Here is a 17657-nt window from a genome sequence, read left to right as displayed (position 1 = left end):
GTGTATGCATATACACACACACACACACACACACACACACACACACACACACACACACACACACACACACACGCTAAAAATTCATACTCTACAGACAATGGAGAGCTGGCATCTGAGAGTTCAGCCATGTAATGGGTTAACTTCCATGAGGAACAGTGGATGGGGAAGAAATGTGGATGGGGAGGAGCATTGCGCCGTCACTAAGCTGAAATGAAACTGAAGTACACAGTGTATTGTGTACGGTACCAAACTTTCTCCAGCTCTTCAGATATATCTATATCTTTCTCACAGAAAGGACAAAGATATTATCCACAAACACATGCAGGTGAGTAGAGAGATTAACATGGACAGACAAATTATGGGTAAGCTTTAGTGTGTTTACTAACTCGGTTACTTTATTGTGTTTACTGTGTGCAAATCCTTTTTTATTTTTCAACGGTATGTTTAATCTCTTTATCCTTTGGTTAGGAGACTATTTTCAATGCTATATGGTAACACATTGTATCAAGATTGGCTAGTATCCGCCCATAACGCAATGCTGGAAACTCTAAAGCTAAAACTACAACTGAGTTGACTGATTCTACACTCTTAGAAAAACAGGTGCTAAGTAGAACCATACAGAGTTCTTTGGTTTGTACCCATAAGTTAACTGCCTGTATATGGTTCTACCTAGAATACTCTAGGAAGGGTTCTACTGCCAAAAAATGATCAGCTAAAGGTTCTTGCTTGAACCGTCTATGAAGGCTTCTACCGAGAACCTTTTTATCTTTGGAGGGTTAGAACTAAAACACTCTATGAACGAGTAGAACCCACCAGCCTTATTAGCCTTTAAAATGTAGTTGAATTTTTTTTTAAATGATTGAACCTTTATTTAACTTGGCAATTCAGTTAAGAACAAATTCTTATTTACAATGACGGCCTACACAGTGCAAACCCGGACAACGCTGGGCCAATTGTGAGCCGCCCTATGGGACTCCCAATCTAGGCCAGTTGTGATACAGCCTGGATTCGAACCAGGGTGTCTGTAGTGACACCTCTAGCACTGAGATGCAGTGCCTTAACCACTGCACCACTCGGGAGCCAATACAATACATAACATATATAATAAGGCCTTTCTTTGAGGCCCTAGTTATACCCTAACACAGTGGTGTTAGGAATATCCTGGTTTACAGGCCATATCAGGCCTGCAAGTCCCATTATGCCGGCTTGCAAAGTGATGTGTAATTCATATTGGAATCCAGCCAAAGTTAGCATATCCAACAAGTGGAATTGTTGGATTCCACTTGTTGGAACCTGCAACCTGCATTCAGAATGACTGCCATGGTAGGGAAGATTGAATACTAAGACTACCTCAATCATCTAAACTGGAACAACCATTTCAGTAATGTGTGCAATAAATCCAGTAACTAACAGAAAGGATTAGTTTAGAAAACTGTATGTTGTTTATCTTTGTGTAGCATAAAATGTATCAACATACATACAAAAACACAGATACATTATTACAGTAAAGAAACAAATTCTATAAATCTCCCTGCAATAGAGCATGTTGTGAAATATTATGAATGGGTCTATGTTGAACACTCCTTGCCTTCCAAAGAATCATCAAAAAAAACTTTACAAAAAACAGTTATTTGGATGTTACACACTAGGTAGAACCCTTTGACTTACAAAGAACCGTTTTCTTCCAAAAAGGGTTCTTCTGATCACAACGGTTTTTGTTAGAACCCTATCCCTCCGCAAATAACATTTGTTGAACCCATTTTTCTAAGAGTATAGATAGAAAGATTGCAATTTCACTTTTTCTCTGTCTAGATATGGCATCCTCCAGCAATGTCCTGTCTAAAGAGCAGTTCCTGTGCTCCATCTGTCTGGATGTGTTCACTGAGCCAGTCTCTATTCAATGTGGACACAACTTCTGCATGGCCTGTATCAGAAAGTACTGGGATAGCAATGACCTGTGCCAGTGCCCCATGTGTACAAATACATTTGATAAAAGACCAGTTCTCTTTGTTAATGCTTTCATTTCTGAGATGGCTACTCAGTTCAGGAAGTCAGTTAAAAGGAAAGCTACCAGCAGCCCAGACCAATGCCCTGCAAAACCTGGAGAAGTGTCCTGTGATGTCTGCACTGAGACGAAGCTCAAGGCCATGAAGTCCTGCCTGGTGTGTCTGACCTCTTACTGTGAGACTCACCTAGAGCCTCATCAGAGAGTCACAGCCTTAAGGAGACACAAGCTGATCAACCCTGTTGAGAACCTGGAAGACAGAATATGCAAGACACACGAGAGACTCCTGGAGTTGTTCTGTAGGAATGACCAGATGTGTGTTTGTGTCTTGTGCATAAAAACAGACCACGAGACTCACCATACTGTCCCTCTAGAGGAAGAGTTTGGAGAGAGGAAGGGTAAATTAGAAAAACACAGGCAAAAGTGCAACAGCAAATCCAGGAGAAACTGCAGAAGGTTCAGGAGATCAAACACTCAGTAGAACTCAGAAAGAGAAACTCTGAGGGAGAGATATCAGACAGCGCTCAGGTCTTCACTGTTCTGATGCGCTCCATTGAAAAGAACCAGGCTGAGCTCATTGAGGTGATTGAGAAGAAGCAGGAAGCAGCAGAGAGGCAGGCTGAAGAACTCATTAAAGAGCTGGAGCAGCTCTCACACACTGAGGACCACCTCCATCTAGTCCAGAGCTTTCCATCATTATGCACCCCTCCAGACACCAAGGACTGGTCTGAGATCAGTGTTCACAGTGATCTCTGTGTGATGACTTTGAGGAGAGTGGCGTGTCAGTTGGAGGAGACACTGAATAAAGAGATTGAGAAGCTTCCTGAAATCAAACTGAAGAGGATTCAGCAGTATGCAGTGGATGTGACTCTGGACCCTGATACAGCACAACATGAACTCATCCTGTCTGAGGATGGGAAAGAAGTAAGATATGGAGACACACAACAGAATCTCCCTAATAACCCAAAGAGGTTTGATCCTGTCGTTATTGTCTTGGGAAAGGAGGGATTCTCCTCAGGGAGATTTTACTATGAGGTGACTGTTACAGGGAAGACTGGATAGAGTTTAGGAGTGGCCAGAGAGTCCATAAACAGGAAGGGGAATATCACACTGTCCCCCGATAGTGGATGCTGGGCTGTGGTCTTGACAGATAGGAGTAAGTACGCAGCTTGTACCCCCATCTTTACCCCCCTCAACCTGAGAGAGAAGCCCCAGAAGGTGGGGGTATTTGTGGATTATGAGGAGGGTCAGGTCTCATTTTATGATGTGGAGACCAGGTCTCATATCTACTCTTTCACAGGCTGCACCTTCACTGAGAAACTATATCCATGCTTCAACCCTAGTGTTAATCATGATGGTAAAAACTCTGCCCCTCTGATAATTTCCCCTGTCAATCACACAGACTGAGTTTGAACCTGAAAGTAAGTGACCTGTAAAATAAGTACCTCAAATTAGAGTTCTCTTTTATGAAACTCCAGGGAGAATATTTCACTGTAGAGTATTACTGATGTGCTTGTTGTTTTTTTATAATCGGTAGTCCATCTGTCATTATGTTAGACATGATGAGTGCAGAATGCAGCAGCAATGTAACATAGTCTACCTGTATTAGCAATATCTCTCAGGCTCACAACAAGTTATTACTTCATATCTGGGAGAGATTTCAGGGGATGTTCTGATTATTTTGTATCAGATAATATCACCACTACATGTTTGTTAGACCTACACTCTTAGAAAAGAAGTGCTAAGTAGAGCCATACAGGTGTTTTCGGTTTGTAACCATAGGGCAGCCCATTTTGGTGCTGGGTACAACCCTTTACAGAGGGTTCTATCTAGAACCCACTATGTTGGGTTCTTCTAAGAACCCCCTCTATATGGTTGTACCTAGAACCCTCTATTTAGGGTTCTACCAAGAACCACTTTAACGTCTAAAGGTTTTTCATAGAACTGCCCATGAAGGGTTCTACCAAGAAACCTCTGATCTTTGGAGGGTTCTTCTTAGGACCCTCTATGAACGGTTCCACCAGCCTTATTAGCCTTTAAAATGTCATTATTTATGATAATACATTGCATGTATCATAAGGCCTTTGTCTGAGGGCCTAGTTATGCCATAACACATTGGTGTTAGGAATCTCCTGGTTTACAGGCCACATCAGGTCTGATAGTCACATTATGCTGGCTTGCAAAGTGATGTGTAATTCATAAATCCAGCCAGTGATAGGATATCCAACAATTGGAATTGTTAATCACCCCCAACCTGCATTCAGAATGACGGCAGGGTAGGAAAGATTGAATACTGAGACAAAGTCAATCATTTAAACTGGAACAACTATCTCAGTAACGGGTGCAATGAATCCAATTACAAACCGATTGGATTAGTTAGATATTAACTTTGTGTAGCATACAATGAATCAACCATTCAATGTACATGCAAAAACACAGATATTACAGTAAAACAAACAATTCTGAAAATCTTCCTGCAATAGAGCATCCTGGGACATATTATATATGGCTCTATGTAGAACCCTTCTTGCCTTCCAAAGAATCCATTTTGCCTCCCAAAGAATCATCAAGAACCCTTGTCTTCCAAAAAGGGTTCTTCTGATCAAAACAGTTCTTGGTAGAACCCTATCCCTCCGTAAAGAACCTTTTTGGAATCCTTTTTTCTAAGAGTGTAGATATTATGCACACTGTATAGCTCTGTTGATCCTCATTAGCTGTAATGAACACTTAGTAACATTCAGGATTTTTCAAATCCAGTTGAAAAGTGATCAAATTGGTATTTGGTCTAGTACAGTCCCAGAGCTTTAGAAATAGTGTTGGCTATTTATGACATCAGTTTGGAATAGTAGACTTATGCCACTGTGGGGAAATATATGTGATATTGGGTTGTGTGTAATGAATGTTGTGTTTCTGACTCATCATTGTATATAATTCTCAAAGAAAGTTTTACTAAAAAATAAATGTACATGTTATCTCACCTTGTCTGTCTGCCTTTCTGAACTGATAATAACATGAATAACACTCATTGTGAAAATAAAGGCAAAGAATTAGTGAGTGAATGATGAAAACAATCAAGAGAAACATGAGGGTGGACAGTCACACAGGCACCTTAACTTAAATAATGTACTATTGACTTAAATTGTAAATAAAAAATATCCATGCTATAAAATTCATAATCTACAGACAATGGAAAACTGGCATCTGAGCGAGTTCAGCCATGTAAGGAGTTAGCTGTTCCAGGGAGAGGGGAGGACCATTTCAACATCACTTTGCTGAAGTGGATTGGGAGGAGCATTACAATGTCACTTTGCTGAAATGAAACTTCAGTATACAGTGTACTGAGTATGGAATAAACTCTCCCCAGCTCTTCAGAAATATCTATTAAATACACAGTCTACTATCTCACAGAAAATACAAAGATATTACCCACAAACGCATGCAGGTGAGTAGAGAGATTAACATGGACAGATAAATTAAGTTAAATTAAGATTAAGTTCAACCATGTTTGATGTGTGTAAATCCTTTTTATTTTCCAACAGTATATTAAAAGTCTTTATTCTTTGGTTATAGTACTATTTTCTATGTTATATGGTAACACATGTCTAAAATGGCTAGTATCTCTCCATATCGCAATGTTATGTATTTTTTACAGTTTAACTGTTCTTTCTCTGTCTAGATATGCCCACCTCCAGTAGTCTCCTGTATGAAGAGCAATTCCTGTGCTCTATCTGTCTGGATGTACTGTAGTCACCGAGGAAGGCTGAAGGGCTCATTAAAGAGCTGGAGCAGGAAACCACTGAGCTAAAGAGGAGAAGCACTGAGCTGGAGCAGCTCTCACACACTGAGGACGACCTAAACCTCCTCCAGAGCTTCCCATCCCTGTGCAGCCCTCCACTCACCAAGGACAGTGATCTGTGTGTGGGGACTGTGAGGAGAGCTGTGTCTCAGCTAGAAGAGACAGTCATGAGTGAGATGAAGAGGCTGTTTGATGATGAGCTGAAGAGCATTCAGCAGTATGCAGTGGATGTTATTCTGGACCCTGATACAGCAAGCCCCTGGCTCATTCTGTCTAAGAATGGGAAAGAAGTGAGAACTGGAGAAAAAAAACACAAGCTCCCTGATAACCCAAAGAGGTTTGATTCTGCCGTTAATGTCTTGGGGAAAAAAGGCTTCTCCTCAGGGAGATTCTACTATGAGGTAACTGTTACAGGGAAGACTGAGTGGAATTTAGGAGTGGCCAGAGAGTCTATCAACAGAAAAGGGACTGTTACATTAAGCCCTGATAATGGACGCTGGGCAGTGATCCTGAGGGATGGGAGTAAGTACATAGCTTGTGCCCCGACCCGTGTCCACCTCTACCTGAGAGAGAAGCCCCAGAAGGTGGGGGTGTTTGTGGATTATGAGGAGGGTCAGGTCTCCTTTTATGATGTGGAGGCCAGGTCTCATATCTACTCTTTCACTGGCTACACCTTCACTGAGAAACTATATCCATACTTCAGCCCTTTGCTCAATGATGGTGGTAAAAACTCTACTCCTCTAATCATCTCTCCTGTCAATCACACAGACTGAGTTTGAACCTGAAATTAACTGACCTGTAAAATTAGTACCTCAATTAGAGTTCCCTCTTTCATCAGGGACAATATTTCACTGTAGATAATTAACTGATGTTTGTTATTATTATTTGTCTTCTAAAAGAACAATCCTTTATCTGATCTTAACGGAGCACTGAGCACGGCCACTCTTAAATATCACCTGGGCCAGCACAGGTGAAACACTTTCTCACTAATGAAATGACAGACCAGCACAGGTGTAACACATACTGAGTAACGAGGGGACCACCTCCAAAGTCCAACCTCTAAATATAAATGGGAAAAACCATAGCCTATAAATAACATTGTCAGTCTGTTAGACATGATGAGTGCAGAATGCAGCAGCAATGTAACATAGTCTAGCTGTATTAGCAATATCGCCAAGGCTCACAACAAGGTATGACTTCATATCTGGGAGAGAGAATTCAGAGGTTGTTCTGATTATTGTTCCCCATGATGATATCGGGGAGGGGACTTTGGCTCTGTCCGATAGCACGTTTGTATGTTTGTCACACGCCATATCTCAGACTGGATGGTCTGTTTTTGATGAAACTTGGTTGTACGATGTGTCTTGCTGTAGAGATCTGGCATGTTCTAAATGACACAGACTGGCCAGGTGGAGGCACGAAATCCAGCAACTGAAAATGCAAATTTGAAAGGTCACGCCCCTCACCCAGTTTGTCCAAAAGTCATGAAATTCAGTACATCGGTCCTCCTCTTCACAAGGAACAAATTTGCAGCAGGGATCCATAAGGTCCACCATGATGGATATTACGCCATTTAGTATTTTGTGAATAACACTTAAAACGCTACTCCTCTGGCACTGAATGACCGATCTGCAAGAAACTTGACATGCAGCACGTATGGCCAAACGTCTCTCAACGCAATATATTCCAGACTAGTACCTAAAACAACATGGCCGTAATGGCCAATAAACTTTCATGTGGTCCGACACATAAATCAGTCACAGATATTTGTATTGTAACAAATTCGGTACACATGTTGAAAACACTGTCAACAAGACCCAACATATGCAAGAACATTCATATCGACCACAAGGTGGCACTATAACGGGCACATGTTTTGTTAATATCAGCATAGTCTAGTTTGAATTTGCCGGGGGAAGGGGGAGTATCATTGAGGAGGACGAAATGTTTAATGTTGCATTGTTTTAATTCTGATAATATCGGCACTATATGTTTGTTTTACTTAGATATATAGAATGCATATACTCTGTTGATCGTCACTAGCTGTAATGGACACTGAGTAACATTCAGGATGTCTGGATAATTAAATTCAGTTGAATAGTGATACAATTGGTATTCAGTCTAGCACAGCACCAGAGCTTTAGAATAGTGATGGGTATTTATGACATCAGCCTTATTCTAAGAAATATGATTGAATGGCATTTTTTTTAAGGGGGGTATATTATATGGGGTGTTTAATTGTCTGTTTCTATGGTTTTGATGACTCATTGTCACTGCATTTCAACATCACCTTGTCGAAATAAAACTAAAGTATACAGTGTATTGTGTATGGTACCAAACTCTCTCCAGCTCTTCAGATATATATATTCACTACCTATACACAGTGTCTACTTTCTCACAGAAAGAACAGAGATATTATCCACAAACAAGCAGATGAGTAGAGAGATTAACATGGACAGACAAATTGAAAGGTAAGCTTTAGCGTGTTTACTACCTCTTTTACTTTTTTGTTTTTACCGTGTGCAAATCCTTTTTTATTTTTCAACGGTATGTTTAATCTCTTTATCCTTTGGTTAGGAGACTATTTTCAATGCTATATGGTAACACATTGTATCAAGATTGGCTAGTATCCGCCCATAACACAATGTTGGAAACTCTAAAGCTAAAACTACAACTGAGTTGACTGATTCTACACTCTTAGAAAAACAGGTGCTAAGTAGAACCATACAGAGTTCTTTGGTTTGTCCCCATTGGGCAACCCTTGTTGGTGCTGGGTAGAACCCTTTGTAGGCTCTATCTAAAACCCTTCATGTTGGGTTCTTCAAAGAACCCCCTGTATATGGTTCTACCTAGAAGCCTCTACAAAGGGTTCTAACAATAACCATTTTATCAGCTAAAGTTTCTTCCTAGAACCGTCTATGAAGGGTTCTATTGAGAATCCTCTTATCTTTGGAGAGTTTTTCCTGGAACCCTGTATGAACGGGTGGACTTAGACTTTCAAATGAAATTATTATGACAATACATTACATGTGTCTTATACAATGGGTGGGTCTACTCCTGAATGGTGATTGGTTATAACCGCATTCCAGCTGGTGTCTATTCCACAAGTTACCACCGGCTAAATCTATGACTTTAAAATGCCTATTTACTATGTTCCATCTGACTGCGCAATCAATCCACTGTCTCAACAGCCCAGCCAGGCAATTTATCAACTTGATCTCCACTATAAAAAGCATCTACAACAGTAGAGATTTGAATAAAATTTAGTCGGTCTCTTCCGCATTTGCAACATTGTTTCAATATTCAAATTCCTTCTCCAGCTGTCCCATAGCAGCGAACGTGTCGGGAGTCAGGAGGCGGGACGAGACAGACAGGCAGGCAGCTTTTCTTAGCCAGTCGAAATCATGAATCAGCATCATTTTTATGGATATATACAAAGAACTATCAATAGAAAACAGGTCAAACGAAACAAAGTGCAGCTAGTTTGCAGTGTTTCCAGCTTCAGTTTGAAGTGATTGTGTTAGCTGTGTTGTTGGCTAGCTCCTCTGAACAAGAGAGCACATTTTCTATGCCAGGTGAAATTGCGCATCATTAGCTCATTGTTATGGATGTATCCAAATAAATGTCACTAGAAAACACCTTAAACAAATGCTAATGCAGCTACTTTGTTGTTATTTTGGCTGCACTGTTTGACTTAACTAGGTTATCCATAGTTGTCTAGCTAGCAAGCAAGCAAGGGATAAGAACGTTGCCAGAAAGTATGGCAATAGAACATTTAGAACGAACGACTGGGTCGCGTCTCTGGCAACCGAACCGATAGAACGAACGACCAGCTGGCTTGGGTAGCAACCCTAGATTTATGTCGGGACTATATCTTGTGTAAGGATTAAATAGTATGAATAAATTAATTTAAACGTTTAATGAAAATATGTAAATCATTATTTGAATATGTTGGTAACCCATTGTTTGAAAGTGATAATGCCCTCAAAGCAGGTGTTTGTCTCGGGCCTAACAACACCCGTGCCAATATATCCTCCAAACACGTGCTTCTTGTGCATTACCACTTAAATAAGGCCTTTCTTTGAGGGCCTAGTTACAGTGGGGCGGCAGCGTAGCCTAGTGGTTAGAGTGTTGGACTAGTAACCGAAAGGTTACCTTAATTTAACTGGGCAAGTCAGTTAAGAACAAATTCTTATTTTCAATGACAGCCTGAATCCCCAAGCTGACAAGGTACAAATCTGTTGTTCTGCCCCTCAACAAGGCAGTTAACCCACTGTTCCTAGGCTGTCATTGAAAATAAGAATTTGTTCTTAACTGACTTACCTAGTAAAATAAAGGTAAAATACCCTATAACAGTTTTGTTAATAATTTCCTGGTTTACAGGCAACATCAGGCCTGCAAGTCACATTATCATGGCTTGGAAAGTGATGTGTAATTCATATTGGAATCCAGCCAGAGTTAGGATATCCAACAAGTGGAATTCTTAAATCACCCGCAACCTGCATTCAGAATGACTGCTAGGGTAGGGAATAGTGAATACAAAGACTACCTCGATCATCTAAACTGGAACAACCAAAATTACTAACAGATTGGATTAGTTTAGAAAACTGTATGTTATTTATCTCTGTGTAGCATAAAATGTATTAACCAATAAATGTACAGATATTACAGTAAAATAACAATTCAAAAAATATCAAAGCAATAGAGCATGCTGTGAAATATTATATAAGGTTCTATGTAGAACCCTTCCAAAGAATCATCAAAAAACTCTTTCTTCCAAAAACACGTTAGGGTTTAGGTGGGACAGCAGGTAGCCTAGTGGTTAGAGTGTTGGACTTGTAACCAAAAGGTTGCAAGATTGAATCCCTGAGCTGACAAGGTAAAAATCTGTCATTCTGCCCCTGAACAAGGCAGTCAACCCACTCACTGTTCCTAGGCTGTCATTGAAAATAAGAATTTGTTCTTAACTGACTTGCCTAGTTAAATAAAATAGGTAGAACCCTTTGACTTAAATTATTCTTCCAAAAAAGGGTTCTTGGTAGAACCCTCTGCTAAGAGTGTAGAATTTTTGGGGGGGAGACATTTTATGCTGTAACGTGACATTAAACTCACATTTTGATCACTCGAAGACAAAGAACAAACATCGGAGATGAAGCAGGACTTTTCTCCATCCAGCAGTGTCGTGTCTGAAGAGCAGTTCCTGTGCTCAGTCTGTCTGGATGTGTTCACTGAGCCGGTCTCTATTCAATGTGGACACAACTTCTGCATGACCTGTATCAGGATGTATTGGGATAGCAGTGACATGTGCCAGTGTCCCATCTGTAGAAATAAATTTGATAAGAGACTAGATCTCTTTGTTAATGCTTTGATTCACGAGATCGCTGTTCAGTTCAGGAAGTGAGTCCAGTGAAAGCTACCAGCAGCCCAAACCAATACTCTGTCAAATAAATATAGTTGGCCTAGCCTATAGAAAGCTGATGGGATCCTTCTGTTTCTAATAGAGGCCATCGCTCTGTTTTCTCACACAATTGCATAGCCTATAGAAATGTTGCGCAACATGAGTTCATGGGCTCTCATGAAGAGTTTGATTAGATTTCCGATAACATTTGCATTACATTTGCATTAGAGTGATTAGAGGGAAAATAGAGTGCTGAGTACCAGGCAATTAGCAAGTTTAGTAGGCTACAAATGACCATCAGCAGCATCAGAGCTTGGAGAAGCCTAATTACTGTGACTAAACAGTCACGTGGAATTTTACTGCCGTCATGACTCGTGACTGCCAGTAATACGGTCACCATAACAGCCCTACTCATCATCACGGTATATAATTATCGAAGATACATTTTCACCAAAAAACTAAATCACATGTTATGGTACCTTGTTTATCTGTCTGAACTTATAATAACTTGAATGACACTCATTGTTAAAGAATTAGTGAGTGAATGAGTTATTGAAAGACAAAAGAGATTGAGAGAAATATGACAATGGTCAGTCACACAGACACCTCGACTTAAATAACGTACTCTTGACATTCATCTAAATAAGTATATCCACACCCTACAGACAATAGTAAGCTTGCATCAAAGAGTTTAGGCAAAGGGGTTAACCTTTCCAAGAAGAACAAAGTGCATAGTAGAATTGGGTGGGGAGGACCATTTAAACTTCACTTTGCTGATATGAAACTTAAGTATACAGTATGCTGTGTATGAGATTAGATTCTCTCCAGCTCTTCAGAAATATCTATTAAATAGCTAAACACCGAGTCTACTGCCTCACAGAAAGGACAGAGACATTATCCACAAACGCATGGAGGTGAGTCACAAGTCACGACTTCAAAGGAGAGCGGTTTGATCGTAAAAAGACAGCACATAAAAACACAGCAACCTTCCCACTAGCCATGATTGGCTGAGATAATGAGTGGGCTGGACATGCCGAGAGAAGAGTTCGGATTGGTATAGAAGGCTTTTGTCTATTTGAGCTGGTCAGTCTGTGTTGGTAATCCTGTCGAACGCGACTTTTTTTGTGTTGCTCTCCACTTTCTGGAGAATCGAGTTTTGAAATCAGTGGAATCAGAGTATTATAGCTAAAGAGATGGGAAAACACCTGCTTCCGGATTACGTCTTCAAACTAAGGGCCTTTGTGGCATGGATCCAGGACAGGAAGACGCGTCCACCATGCATAATGATGTATACGGGCAAGATAGTCTAGCTAGCTACATTTTCAGATATTACACGTTTCAAATTTTGACAGAAAGTTGATTAATTTCAAGCTAAAGTGTACTATTAGCTAGTGTTAGCTGGCTGGCTCCCTAGCTAACGTTAGGTGGTGTGACGTGATGTGTGTGATCTTACATGTTGTTTACCTAGCTAGGTTAATTGTTTACCTAGGTAGCTAGCTACATGTCTTAACTTCTTTGGGCTGCCCAGTAACTAGAATATGCTTTGGATAGAAAACACCCTAAAGTTTCTAAAACTGTTTGAATGGTGTCTGTGAGTATAACAGAACTCCTATGGCAGGCAAAAACCTGAGAAGATTTCATGCAGGAAGTGGCCTGTCTGACAAGGTGTTGTTGTTCTTGCTTCTGTTTATTGAAGAGTCAGGATCTTAGCTGTAACATGACACTTCCTACGGCTCCAATAGGCTCTCAGAGCCCGGGAAAAACCTGAATGATGACGAGGTAGCCTCAGGCTGAAACACATTATCGCCTTTTCCAAGTGGCCCATCAGAGGACAATGGAATTAGGCGGGTGCCCGATTCGACCCCGTGCAGTATTTTCCTTCGGCTGTTTAGCTAATTGCAGATTCCCGGTCGGAATATTATCGCTTTTTTACGAGAATAATGGCATAAAAATTGATTTTAAACAGCGGTTGACATGCTTCGAAGTACGGTAATGAAATATTTAGAAATCTTTTGTCACGAAATGTGACCGTTATTTACCATTGGGATAGTGTCTAGAACGCACTAACAAAACGTCGCTGTTGGAACATAACTATGGATAATTTTGGACCAAACCTACATTTGTTATTGAAGTAGAAGTCCTGGGAGTGCATTCTGACGAAGAACAGGAAAGGTAAGACCATTTTTCTTATAGTAAATGTGATTTTGGTGAAGGCTAAACTTGCCGGGTGTCTAAATAGCTAGCCCTGTGATGCCGGGCTATCTACTCAGAATATTGCAAAATGTGCTTCATCCGAAAAGCTATTTTAAAATCTGACATTGGAATTGTTCGGTTGGAATATTACTGAAGATTTATGATAAAAACATCCTATAGATTGATGCTATACATCGTTTGACCTGTTTCTACGAACGTAAATAGAACTTTTTTAAACTTTTCGCCGTGACATTTTGCACGCGCTTCCTGCATTTGGAGTAGTGGACTAAACGCGTGAACAAAAAGGAGGTATTTGGACATAAATTATGGACTTTATTGAACAAAACAAATATTTATTGTGGAACTGGGATACCTGGGAGTGCATTCTGATGAAGATCATTAAAGGTAAGTGAATATTTATAATGCTATTTCTGATTTTAGTTGACTCCAAAATGGCGGGTATCTATATTGCTTGCTGTTGTTGTCTGAGCGCTGTACTCAGATTATTGCAAAGTGTGCTTTCGCTGTAAAGTTTTTTGGAAATCTGACACAGCGGTTGCATTAACCTGTTTGGGCTAGGGGGCAGTATTGAGAATTTTGGAAAAAATATGTGCCCATTTTTAACTGCCTCCTACACCAACTCAGAAGCTAGAATATGCATATTATTGTTCAGGTTTGGATAGAAAACACTCTGAATTTTCTAAAACTGTTTGAATGGTGTCTGTGAGTATAACAGAACTCCTATGGCAGGCAAAAACCTGACAAGGTTTCATGCAGGAAGTACCCTGTCTGACAAGGAGTCGTGCGTCTTGCATCTGTTTATTGAAAAGTAAGGATCTTAGCTGTAACGTGACAATTCCCAGGGCTCCGATAGGCTCTCAGAACCCGGGAAATACCTGAAGGTTGACGAGGCAGCCTCAGGCTGAAACACATTATCGCCTTTGGTAAGTGGCGGATCAGAGGACCTTTGAATGAGGCGCGTGCACGATTCGCTCCTGAGGAGAAATTTAATTCGGCTGTTTAGGCTCAATGCATATTCCCGGTCGGAATATTATCGCTTTTCTACGAGATAAATGGCATAAAAATTGGTTTTAAACAGCGGTTGACATGCTTCGAAGTACGGTAATGGAATATTTAGACATTTTTTGTCACGCCAATGCGCCATGCGCAAGACCGTGATGTAGCATTCTGATAGTGTCTAGAACTCACGAACAAAACGTCGCTGTTTGGATATAACGATGGATTATTTGGGACCAAACCAACATTTGTTATTGAAGTAGAAGTCCTGGCAGTGTATTCTGACGAAGAACAAACAAGGTAAGAACATTTTTCTTATAGGAAATGTGATTTTGGTGGAGGCTGACCTGGGTGGGTGTCTAAATAGCTAGCCCTGTGATGCCGGGCTATGTTCTTAGATTATTGCAAAATGTGCTTCATCCGAAAAGCTATTTTAAAATCGGACATATCGAGTGCATAGAGGAGTAATGTATCTATAATTCTTAAAATAATTGTTATGCTTTTTGTGAACGTTTATCGTGAGTAATTTAGTAAACTGTTAGTAAATTCCCCGGAAGTTTGCGGGGGTTATGCTTTTTCTGAACGTCACATGCTAATGTAAAAAGCTGTTTTTTGATATAAATATGAACTTGATTGAACAGACATGCATGTATTGTATAACACAATGTCCTAGGTGTGTCATCTGATGAAGATCATAAAAGGTTAGTGCTGCATTTAGCTGTGGTTTGGGTTTATGTGACATGATATGCTAGCTTGAAAAATGGGTGTCTGATTATTTCTGGCTGGGCACTCTGCTGACATAATCTAATGTTTTGCTTTCGTTGTAAAGCCTTTTTGAAATCGGACAGTGTGGTTAGATTAACGAGATTCTTGTCTTTAAATAGCTGTAAAATAGTCATATGTTTGAGAAATTTAAGTAATAGTATTTCTAACGATTCAAAAATCGCGCCACTGGATTTCAGTGGCTGTTACGTAGGTGGGACGAGTTCGTCCCACATGCGCCAGAGAGGTTAAGGAGAAGTGTATCTATAATTCTTTGAATAACAGTTTAATATTTTATCAACCCCTCTATGATGAGTATTTCTGTAAATTGATGTGCTCATTCACCGGAGGTTTTGGGAGGCAAAACATTTCTGAAATGCGTACACGCCAATGTAAAATGTGGTTTTTGGATATAAATATGAACTTTATCGAGCAAAACATACATGTATTGTGTAACATGAAGTCCTATGAGTGCCATCTGATGAAGATCAAAGGTTAGTGATTAATTTTTGCTGTATTTCTGTTTTTTGTGACGCCTCTCCTTGCTTGGAAAATGGCTGTGTGGTTTTTCTTGTCTAAGCGCTGTCCTAACATAATCTAATGTTATGCTTTCGCCATAAAGCCTTTTTGAAATCGGACAATGTGGTTGGATTAACGAGAAGTGTATCTTTAAAATGGGATATAATAGTTGTATGTTTGAGAAATTTGAATTATGAGATTTTTGTTATTTTGAATTTGCCGCCCTGGTATTTCACTGGCTGTTGAATAGTGTGTTCCGTGGGTGGGCCACATACCCCAGAGAGGTTAACTAGCCTCTCAAAGCACTTTATTATTACAGAAGTGAGTGCTACGGGGCAATTTAGTGATTTAGTTCAGTTACCTTTGCTTTCTTGGGTACAGGAACAAATGGTGGACATCAAACTGGGATAGCGAGAGATTCAATATGTCCATTAACACTTCAGGCAGCTGGTCTGCAGATGCTCTGAGGACGCGGCTTCGGATGTCGCCTTGGCCAGCAGCCTTGCGACAGTTAACACGCTTAAATGTCTTACTCACGTCAGACACGGAGAACGAGAGCTCACAGTCCTCATGAGTGCCATTGGCCCACGTCGGTGGCTATGTGTTTTGCTCAAACAGGGCGAAGAAGGTGTTTATCTTGTCCGGGAGCGAGGCGTTGGTGTCCGCAATGTGGCTGGCTTTCCCTTTATAATCCGAGATTGTCTGGAGTCCCTGCCACATACGTCTCATGTCTGAGCCGTTGAATAGGGACTCCACTTTGTCCCTGTACTGTCATTTTGCCTCTGATTGCCTTACGGAGGGCATAGCTGTTCTGTTTGTACATGTCCATGTTCCCAGTCGCCATGCCATGGTTTAATGTGGTGGTCTGCGCTTTCAGTTTTGCCATCTATCCACGGTTTTTGGTTTGGGTTTTAATCATCACAGTGGGAACAACATCCTCTATGCACTTCCTGATGAACTCAGACACCTAGTCAGTGTATACGTCAATACTGTTCTCAGAGGCAATGCAGAACATTTCCTAGTCTTGAAGCATAGATTCCGATTGGTCAGACCAACATTCAAGAGTCCTTACCATGGGTACTTCCTGTTTAAGTTTCTACCTATAGGAGGGGTGGCATGACCTGATTTGCCAAAAGGGAGGGCGGGGGAGTGCCTTGTCGAAGGGGGAGTGCTCGATCCGCGAGTAGCACAGGAGATGTGTTGATAAAACTTTGGTAGTGTTTTCCTCAGATTTCATTTATTAAAGTCCCCAGCCACAATAATATGTGTAGTTCCTGTAGAGCCGTCGTAGGGTCGGCCTTGGGCGGAAATACACGGCCGTGACAATGAGAGAAGAAAATTCTCTCAGGAGGTAATGCGATCGGCATTTGATGGTGAGGTATTCCAGATCGGGAGAACAAATGGACTTGAGTTCCTGTACTTTACCACAATCACACCATGAGTAGTTAACCACAAAACATACACGTCCACTTTTCTTTTTCCCTGAGAGTTCTTTCTTCCTGTCTGTGCGATGGACGGAGAACCCAGCTGGCTGAATCCCCATCCCTCACCTTTATAACAAACCACGTGGCGGGGCTGCAAACTGGGGCTGCCACTTTTTGTCTTTACAGACTAAAACAATGGAAGACACAAATAAAAGGTCCAAAACTAATAGGACTCCACTGATTAAATCACATTTAGTGACATAAAGAGCAAGTCTGAAAATGGATGTTGGGATCGTTAACCTGTTGGGGCTAGGGGGCAGTATTTGCACGGCCGGATAAAAAAATGTACCCGATTTAAACTGGTTACTACTCTTGCCCAGAAACGAGAATATGCATATAATTAGTAGACTTGGATAGAAAACACCGGCCGTGATGCCGGGCTATCTACTCAGAATATTGCAAAATGTGCTTTCGCCGAAAAGCTATTTTAAAATCTAACACCGCGATTGCATAAAGGAGTTCTGTATCTATTATTCTTAAAAT

At 40.7% G+C, this 17657-nt stretch overlaps 1 protein-coding gene and 2 pseudogenes across 3 annotated transcripts in view; 2 read left to right on the top strand and 1 right to left on the bottom strand.

The window, feature by feature from the left end:
• LOC115180504 (voltage-dependent calcium channel subunit alpha-2/delta-1) overlaps nucleotides 1–17657 on the bottom strand; it is a 184577-nt gene that overhangs the window by 66907 nt on the left and 100013 nt on the right. The gene's annotated exons all lie outside the window — the stretch shown is intronic.
• LOC115180505 (E3 ubiquitin-protein ligase TRIM39-like) lies at nucleotides 178–4982 on the top strand (annotated as a pseudogene).
• LOC115180506 (pyrin pseudogene) lies at nucleotides 215–8121 on the top strand (annotated as a pseudogene).

Source organism: Salmo trutta, chromosome 40, assembly GCF_901001165.1.
Source record: "Salmo trutta chromosome 40, fSalTru1.1, whole genome shotgun sequence".
Lineage (NCBI taxonomy): Eukaryota > Metazoa > Chordata > Actinopteri > Salmoniformes > Salmonidae > Salmo > Salmo trutta.
Note: the sequence above shows the minus strand (reverse complement) of the source record. Positions and strands in the feature narration are given on the sequence as shown.